The following is a 10,332-nucleotide window of genomic DNA, read 5'->3' on the forward strand; positions in this document are numbered from 1 at the left end:
TCTCATAAAAACAAAATAGGACAGCTGAGCTGGAATGGCTGAGTAATGGACTCCCAAAGCTAATTAGCTAGCCAGAGAAGTTTCTCCCACTTGAACCCGCTGGAGGAAATTCCACACAACACCCAGTGTGCTGTTTGCAACATGGAGGATGAGATTCTTTTTATCTCTGAAAACAGCTCAGTCTTTCCCCAGTCACTTTCTGAGAGAGAAAGCCTGTTCTCTCCTCCATAATCTTTGTGAGTCTGATGGGCAGTTTTGCCAGTTGTTGGAGGTATTTACAAATGCGATGTGATATGGGGAAATGAATTGAATTTGTCACAACAAATTTGCTTTGCAGTGCTTTGTCTTCAGCCTAAAGGAATGCTCCACTCAGCTCAAGAGACACGATCTCTATTCTGGAAAGATTCGTGGAACTATTTCCCATGTAAATCAACCAGATTTGGAAGCAAAGGAAATGTCGGTGTTCATGGTGACTTTGGACGTAACTGATCTGACAGTGCCAACTATCTTCTTCCATTTGTTTTACTTTTTCACAATAATGTATATGCATACATTTTTGTTTGTTTGTTTGTTTCAATAATACAGATATACCAGTTTCTGTGTTCCCGGCACTGTCCAGGTTTGTCCTTATAAATGCAAACTCATTTTGTCCTCATAACCACCCCCTGAGATAGTCTACTTCTATCATGTTCATTACACAGATGAGGAAATGGAGGCTCCAGACGGTTGAAGAAGATGCTCAGGGTCATGCCCTGCTCTCCATTTTGTTGTATTTAAAACAAATATTTTAACTTATTTCAATATTCATTTAATAATTAAATAAATATAATTAAACTTAATATTTCAGTTTTCTTTGGCCATTAGCATGTACTTGATTGAATTTTGTTTCTTTAACAAAATCTAAGTCTTTACTTTGTAGTAAGCAAATTTTACCTATCTCATGTATCAATACAAAAAATATGTTTTGTTTACATTTTTCACTTGTCAGGTCTATGCCTGCCAATTCCCCCTTCCCTCCTTCCCTTCCTTTCTTTCTTTCCTCTGTCTGCTTTTTCTGTTTCTATGTAGTGAAATCTATCTACTGTTTTCTTCTCATATGTTTTGCTGATTTTTACCATCAGTATTTACTTTTAACTTTGTAAAAGGATTATTTTGCTTATTCCTCAGATCTGCAGAATTACAAGGGAAACAGTACCTGTAGCTTCCTCATCTGCAAGACAGAATTTTAACAGAAATTTATTTCATTTTTCTGCCACTTCTTTTTGAATCCTTGAAAATATCAAATAAATCATGGAATCTGCTTTTTCTTAACTTCTTATAGTTATGCCTAAGACATTTGACTGCTAACCAAAAGGCTGGGGGTTCAAGCCCACCAGCCACTCCTTGGAAGGAAGGTTGGACAATCTACTTCTGTAGTGATCCTGCCTTGGAAACCCAAGGAGGGGTCGCTATTGGTAGGATCCGACTTGACGGCAGTGAGTTTGGTTTCTGGTTGAGGTACATGTAAATTTTATTTTTTTCAATCTTTGCCATTTTATACTTTTAGCTGTTACCTAAACAATTTCCTCGCCTATCACAACAACAATCATAAGGCTAACCACTGCTCGTTTCATGCAAGATCTTTACCACATGAAACACAACCCTACAGAGATAATTCCAAACTCGGGGATAGAAAGGAAACTGAATACAGAAATCAAAAGAGCCAGTGATTTTCCAGGCAGATTGTTGTTGTTGTTACATGCCTTCAAGTCATCCTTGACTCATAGTGACGCTATGCACAGCAAAACTAAACACCGCTCAGTCCCGCACCAGCTTCAAGATCCTTGCTTTACTTGAGCCCATCATTGTAGCCAATGTGTCAATCCATTGCCTTGAGGGTCTTCCCCTCCTACGGCAACCTTCCACCTTACCAAGCATAACATCCTTCTCCAGGGAATGGTCCCTTCTGACAACATGATCAAAATAGGTGAGACCAAGTCTGGCCATTCTCATTTCCAAGGAGCATTCCAGCTGCATTTCCTGCAAGACAGATCTGTTAGTTCTTTTAGCAGTCCATGGTACTTTCAGCATTCTTCGCCAGCACCACGTCTCAAAAACATCAATTCTTCTTTAGTCTTCCTTACTCATTGCCCAGCTCTCACATACATATGAGGCAATTGAAAATACCATGACTTGTGTCAGGTGCACCATAGTCCTCAAGGAGACATCCTTGCTCCTCAACACTGGAAAGAGGTCCCTTGCAGGCAACTTGCCCAGTGCTATACGTCATCTAATGTTCTGACTGCTGCCTCCATCGGCATTGATTATAGAACCAAACAATGTTAAGTCTTTGACAACTTCAATCATTTCTCCATTTATCGTGATGCTGCTTATAGGTCCAGTTGTGAGGATTTTTGTTTTCTTTATATTGATATGTAATCCATACTGCAGACTGTATTATTCTTCAATCTTCATCGGTAAGTGCCTCAAGTCATCCTCACTTTCAGCAAGCAAAGTTGTGTCATCAGTATATCACAGGTTGTTAATAATTCTTCCTCCAATCTTGATGCCATGTTCTTCTTCATATAGTCCAGCTTCTTGGATTATTTGCTCAGCATACGGATTGAATAAGTATGGGGAAAGGATACAACCCTGATGTACTCCCTTTTTGATTTTAAACCATGTAGTGTCCCCTTGTTCGGTTCGAACCACAGCCTCCTGGTCAATGTATAGTTTCCTCATGAGTACAATCAAGTATTCAGGAATTCCCATTCTTCTCAATGCTATCCACAATTTGTCATGATCCACATAATTAAATGCCTTTGCATAGTCAATAAAACACAAGTAAACATTTTTCTGGTATTCTTTGCTTTCAACCAGGATCCATCTGACAGCAGTTATGATATCCCTTGTTCTACGTCCTCTTCTGAATCCAGCTTGCACCTCTGGAAGTTCTCTTTCAATATACTGTTGCAACCGTTTTTGAATTATCTTCAGTTAGATCTTACTTGCATGCGATATTAATGATATTGTTCTACAATTTCCACATTCTGTGGGATCACCTTTCTTTGAAATGGGTACAAATATGCATCTCTTCTAGTCAGTAGGCCAGATAGCTGTTTTCCAAATCTCTTGGCATAACTGAGTGAGTGCCTCCAGTGGGGTATCTGTTGAAATATCTCAATGGGTATTCCATCCATTTCTGGAGTTTTGTTCTTCACTAATTTCTTCAGTGCAGCTGATAGTGAGAGAGGAGCAAAAACAGAGGCAGAGATTGTGTGCATCTGTTCTGAGTATTTAAATGATTTCATGCATACCCTCCCACAGGAACAACTACTCCTCTCCTTATTTCATCCAGGAGATTGTGGAGGCCTGAGAAAGCAGGTCTGCTGCAGGAGCCTAGTTAGAGCAAGGGAAACTTCAGCCATCTAGAAGGGCAGAAGTGGTCCCAGGAAACTGTCTACACTAGGAAGATGCTATGTAGGATGTGACTAAAGGGTTGTCTGAGTGCATAGAAGATTAATAGTGAAAAATAAAGGGCATTGGAAAAATAAGGAAAGAAAATAGAAAAGGAGGTTTTTAAAGAATAAAGAGCTGGCTCCTGGTGGTAATGGTGAGTTGCCCATTCTAGGTTTCTAACTCAGTTCCATGGGGCCCAGGTCAGGCACGAGATAACACACACCCAGTTTACAGGGTGAATTCTGGGATCCTTTCCAGGCTGAACTGCATCATGGGTCTCCACTCCTTTCTTCTACACCAGTGCTGTTCGAAGTATGACCAGAGCCAACTACAGCTTTTTAATGAATTTGGCGTACAGCACTGCTTCACTACCCCTAGTCCACCATCATTCCTCACCTATTCACTGACTAATGAATGGATATTAGTATCTCCTTCTAACCTTGCCATGTCCAACCCGTCCCCCAACTCTGATGCTGTGACTCTGTAACTGAACTTCAATAAAACACCACAATCCTTCTTTTCTGGGCAGCAGTTTGATTCCAAAGGATCAAATGAGCAGCCTGTGGGAGGATGGAGTGGAGAAGAGGCTGGAAGTAATTAGAGTGTATTGTTGTTATTAGTTGACATCAAGTTGGCTCCAACTCATCGTCTTGGTAGTTAGGTTTGTCCATCAATATGGCTGAGCCATGAATCTAAGTGGTTTAACAATTATGGTGCTCTCATTCCCCATGATGAGATCTAATATGATGTAATCCCTTCCATGATGAAATCTGCTATAAGCAGTCAATCAGCTGAAGGGGAGTTTCCTTCAGGGTGTGACCTGCTTCCAATATATATGGGAAAGCTCTGGGAAAGCTCTCTGCTTTTTCCTCAGTCTGGATCCTGTATCTGGATCATCATCTGACCTCTCATTCCTGAACTTGAACCAATGACCTGCCATGTTGCCTACTGATCTTGAGATTGCTACCTTCTTAGTCTGTGAGGCAACAGCCTGCCATCTCACCTGCCAGCCTTGTTTGGATTCATCAGCCTCTGAAGCAAGCAGCCTGTTGTACTGCCTGCTGATCTTGGATTCTTCAGCCACTGCTGAAGTCAGGAGCTTTGTGAGTCAGGAGAAGCCTCCAGCTTGATGTCTGACCCCCTGACTTGGGCCTTGGGCCTTGCCAGCCTTCATAACTGAGTCAGCCATGACTCATTTCCTTGAAATCTCTCTCTTTCTCTCTCTCTCCCAGATATGTATATGTATATATACATATATATATATATGGCTTCATTGATCTTGCTTTTGTAGAGAACCAAGCCCAAGACAGTTTCCTTTTCTACAACAGAATAAAACATTGCCCAGCCCTGCACTATTTTCACAGTCATTTCTATGTTTGAGTCCATTGCTGCAACCACTGTGTCAGTCTGTCTCATGGAGAATTTCCCTTGTTTGTGCTGACCTTCCACTTAACTAAACAAGATCTAAAACTTGGTCTTTCCTGATGACATGTCTAAAGTAAGCACAACGAAGCCTCACCATCTCTGCTTCTAAGGAGCATCCTGGTTGTACTTCCTACAGGACGAATTTTTCAGTCTTCTGGCAGTCCATGGTGTAGTCATTATTCTTAAGGGAGGTGTACAGAGAATAGAAGTGAAAAAAACAGGCAAGCCCATTAAAGAAGAGGTCAGACTGAGCCAGGAGAGCCAACTAATGCTGTCAGAGGGGTTCACCCCTCATAGTGATGGCCAAGAGGGAAACAGTCAGCCCCTCACCCTGGCTGCCAACAAGCCTGCCTGTAGATGGCTCCTATTTGGGAATGGAGAGATAAAAGCATGAATGGGGCAAGTAAAAAAAAAAAAAAAGATACCACAAAAGAATGGAAGGGAGAGCTCCTTTGGGCCACCTGGAGATAGAGTGAGTACCTGTGGGAATGACCTCCTTCAGGAGGCTGATGTAGAGTGAAGTCAGCATCCTGAAAAGAGCAGAAAGTACACTTTAACAGGCATGGGAATGTGACACAGAACACAAAAAAGAGGAAAGGGTAAATTGATGTCAGAGATGTTTCTTGGGGAGGGAAGGGGCTGAATCTCCATGAACAAAGGGCTCCTGTGTATTTGCATGAGGGAAGGCTGGTGCCCACTGGCCAGACATCTTGTGGGAGCAGGCAGCACCCAGCCACCAAGGCAGCCATCTCTCCACCTGTCCCAAGGCTTCCAACTGCACCTCCCTCCACCATCTCTACAGGTCACCTCTCCCAGCTGTCCATGCCCCTCCCCTGAGGAGCTCCTTGTGAGATGCCCCAAAGCTCATCAACAGATGGAATTAGTTGTTGAGTCTCCTCAGTTGGCACTGGCATGAAAAGAGGAGCATGGAGCACATTGTCTTACAATTTTTCATTGCCATTCCTTCCTGACCAACACAGAGTCTGCTTGTTGCATACTGATGAATCTATCACCTTCCAGCAAAAGAAGAAATGAAGGCCCTTCCCACGTTCCCCAGGAGCAGACGACAAGATGCAAGAGGTGATTAGGGGAACACAAGAGACTCCTTTCTGAAAGGCATGTCCCCTCTCTGAGCACCACAGCCTGATCCCGCCGCATCATCTTGTCAGCCCCCGAGTCTGGCACTTCCCTGCAGATGCTCCTGGGAGGGATGATGTGCAACACAGTTCCCTAGAACTCCTTCCCATCTCAGGCCACTTACCTGGGCAACACGGGAGACAAGGACACCATGTTCCTTAACAAGGTGCACAAAGAGGATAAGGCTTGGGAGCAGAAGTGGTCCACTGATTGCAAAAATGGCTACATTTCTTTACCCCATTTTGCGTTGAGACCTTTGCAACATGGCCATGCACTCCTCCCATCAAGCGATGGAGTCCTTTTCCATAGACCATGTGTCTGGCTGCCCTGTGACAGCTTTGACCTACAGCTGGCGTGGCATATCCAGGCCCAACCTCAAAGATCTTTTGTGCTGTCATCCTTTTTCTCGGAATCCTGCCACCATGCTGAGGACAAAGTCAGGCTAGGAGGATGAAACATCACATGAATTAGGGTCAAGTTGGCTTATTTGCTATAGAAATATGAGAGAGCCAACAACGGTGTCACTAGGGGGATAAGGACCACACCAGGTGACACTGTCAGAGGAAGTGATAGCACAATGACGGTCCAATGTTTTAGCAGAAATGTATTGTATCTTATAAAAATATCCCTATAGTTAGTTGCAACAACAAAATCATTTTTTGTAAGCCTAGCTTACATGTATGAATAGGTCTACAGGGCTAAAACTCTGCTAATTTACTTTTGGAATCTTCTAAGGCTCTCTGCTCAAAGCGGTCATTCTTATCCAATTACAAGGGTGCTTTGAATCACATGGTTTCATCTGCTCGTGCTACAAAAAGTGCTACTGTTGTTGCTGCCAGTATTTTTACGGTCACCAAGGAGCTCTGGTAGCATAGTGCCTAAGGCACTTGACTACTAACCAGAAGGCTGGCAGTTCAAACCCACCAGTCACTCCTCGGAAGGAAGGTTGGGCAATCTATTTCCGTAGTGATACTGCCTTGGAAACCCAAGGAGGGGTCGCTATGAGTTGGGTTCCACTTGACGATATATTACAACAACAACAATTTTGTCAAATTTCCTGGTGTTTTAGCTACAATTATATAGTAGTTTGTATTTGTGAAACTATATCAATATATATTTTTTTAGAATGAATTAGTGATTAAAGGGAAAGAAGGAGAAAAATAAAAAAGCCCTTCTCGATTATTAATAATGTTGTAACTAATAATGATGTAATTCCTTGTAGGAAGATTTTGCCAAACGACCTTGTTAGTGTCCACATAATCCAAGAAATATCACATTTAAATAGTTTACAACTATATTTATCGTGAATCATTCTATGGTTAATATTTATAGAAAATGACTAAGGAGTCCATATAGTCTGGTATGCAAGTTTGTCCATTGTTGGGGGGTAACACCATGAGTTATTGTACTGGGTGACACCAACCCAAGTGATGTCAGCAGAGCCCGAGTGAAGTCTTGGAGGAGAAAGACCTGCAGCTGACAGGCCCATGAGAGAGCCCAGCCAAGATCAGCAGGCCAGTCGTCCCAGGAGTGGCCGTCAACACACTGGTCCATGAGCGGCAATCACTGGCTCTTACTGTAAGCCAGTTTTAGTTGCCTAGTGGTGCTGTGTTAAGAAATATCACATGTGGGTGGCTTCAATGAACAGAATTTATCTTCTCACAGCTCTGGAGGCTAAAAATCAAAATCAGCATCTTGTCCATGCCGTTGCCTTCCGTGAGCCCTGCTTGGGTCTGCTTCTGCTGGTGACCCTCGGCACTCCTCTGCTTGCAGAGAAGTCCTCCCGTGGCATCAATCCTCTTGTGTGTGCATCTGTACATTAATTCTGCTCTTTTATAAGACAACATTCAGAAGGGAAATAGCAGTAGGTCTACTCTACTCTGATATGGGCTCATGAACATAGCATAAGAAAACTCTTTTTCCGTTTTGCAGGTTAGGGACTGGAACTTTCACTTTTTTGGATGGGGGCACAATTCAGTCTTAACAGCTATTCAGTTAGGGAGAGAGATTCAGTTTATGTGTTAACTTGGCTGGTCCTGGTTGAGTGGCTAGGCAGCTGGATGTAGTATTCCTCATGATGAGACTGGCAATCAACTCCATGGTGGGATCTACCACAAGCAGCTGAGTAGCTGCCTTTGGGATGTGGTGTGCTTCCTGTATATAAGGAGAAGCCTTGGGAATGGTCTCTAGCCTACGGCATGCTTGGACCCTGCATGTAGCTGTGTTCAGCAGCCTGCCATGCTCTGCCAACCTAGGGACTTTCAATGGACTTAAATCAATGGCCTGCCATGTGGATTGGTAACATCAGGACTGTGCATTTTTACTCGTCAAACTTGGGACTTCTCAGCCTCAGCAGCCAGCAGCTGTATGAGTGAAGAAACACCTCTAGCTCCAGTGGGCCGGGAGCAGGAGGCAGAGCTGGACTCCAAGGTTGAGGGGCTTTCACCCAGCCCCTGGAGCCTGGCACTTTGAACTTGGACTTAAAGCCCCTGAACTGTGAGAGAGTAAACTCCTGTTTGTTAAGGCCATCCCATTGGTGGTGTATTCTCTTTAGAGCAGCACTGTTGTTGTTATATGCCGTCGAGTCGGCCCCGACTCATAGCGACCCGTCCTTGGGTTTCCGAGGCAGTATCACTATGGAAGTAAGATTGACCAACCTTCCTTCCGAGGAGTGGCTGGTGGATTTGAACCGCCAGCCTTCTGGTGAGCAGTCAAGTGCCTTAGGCACTATGCTACCAGAGCTCCTCAGAGCAGCACTAGGGAACCAGAACAGACAGTATGATGTTGTTGCTGTTGAACTGATACACCAAAATTCAATCTTTATTTTACTTGGCCTTTAGCATCAGAAGAATGTTTAGCAGAAGCCAGTGTTACAATAATAGGCCATAAAGCTTCTAAGGAGATTGTTGTGATTATTGTTAAGTGCCATCCAGGTGGTTCCAACTCACAAGGACCCCATGTACAACACAATGAAACACTGCCCGGTCCTGTGACATCCTTACAGCTGTTCCTGTGTTTGGGCACACTGTTGCAGCCACTGGGTGAATCCATCTCATTGAAGTTCCTCCTTTTCTGGCTGACTCTGCTTTACCAAGAATGATGTCCTTCTGCAGGGACTGGTCCCTTGTGATGACATGTCCAAGGTACATGAGATGAAGTCTCGCCCTTCTCGCTTCTAAGGAGCATTCAGACTGTACTTCTTCTAAGAGACATTTGTAAAGGGATGGAGCTTGTAAATGTCATACTTTGAATTCAAGGATCTCAACTGTTACCTGCCCTCATTGGTCAGTTAGTTCCTGTCAAAACATAAAGGAGGAACACAGACAGACCCTAAGTAGAGCCAGTAGCAGAACCAGGATTAAAACCTCTGCTGTTCTCTCCCCATGCCTTGGGGGTGTTGCTGTTGCCAGGTGCCCTGGAGTCAATTCCAACACATAGCAACCCCATGTGACAGAGCTGACCTTCTCTGTAGGGTTTTCAAAGCTGTAATCTTTATGGGAGCAGATGGCCAGGTATCCCTCCCATGGACCATCTGGGTGACTTAGAATCACTAACCTTTCAGTTAGTCACTGTTGCCCGCCAGGGCTCACTCCTTAGACATTAGAAGGGCATGTCTGTCTCAAACCCTAGAGCCTATCATCCTATTGTTGCTGACAAGCTGAGCTGCCCAAGTTAAAGGAGAACTTGGAGGGACAGTCATGAGCAGACACAGGGGCTGCCAGCAGCATGGGCACCAGCCTGGTCTGATTCCTAAAATTATGCAGTCAGTCTTCATGGCGAGTTCTCAGTTTCACATAAAGCACCAAGCACATCACTACTGCCCTAATCTTTCACCCAGTTTGTGAATTGAAAGGTCATTACATCAAAATTTCCTTCTCTGGTCCCTAGAATGCTGTCTCTTCACACCTTAGAGGAACTTTCTTTATGTTCAGGTTGACAGGCCACCTTTTCTAGGCGGGTGGGTGCTACGCAGGTAGAATGAGTGCTGGGAGATCTAGGCTGCTCTGAGGCTGTGGTGGGTCACCTGACTGCCCATCATCACCTCTCTTGGGGCTTTGTTTTCTCATCTGGGAAATGCAAAGATCAGGGAGAGGAGCTCTTAGTCCTTCCAAGCTGGGAAGTTAATGGACACTATTGTTTGAGCATTTCAAAGACATTGTATTTTAATACTTGGTATAAACAAGTAATATTGAGAGTGGCCCTAATCTTCCAGAAGAGAATGAATTACAGAAGTTCTTTTAAGATCCTCAGGCAAAATTCAACCAACACTTGTATGCAACCTAGCTGCTAGTTTAAGGGATGTTGAGAAATGACAGACACAGAGCAGAAGTG

This window comes from Orycteropus afer, unplaced genomic scaffold (assembly GCF_000298275.1).
Source record: "Orycteropus afer afer isolate SDZICR_OR568_19922 unplaced genomic scaffold, OryAfe1.0 scaffold00381, whole genome shotgun sequence".
In the NCBI taxonomy this organism is placed as follows: domain Eukaryota; kingdom Metazoa; phylum Chordata; class Mammalia; order Tubulidentata; family Orycteropodidae; genus Orycteropus; species Orycteropus afer.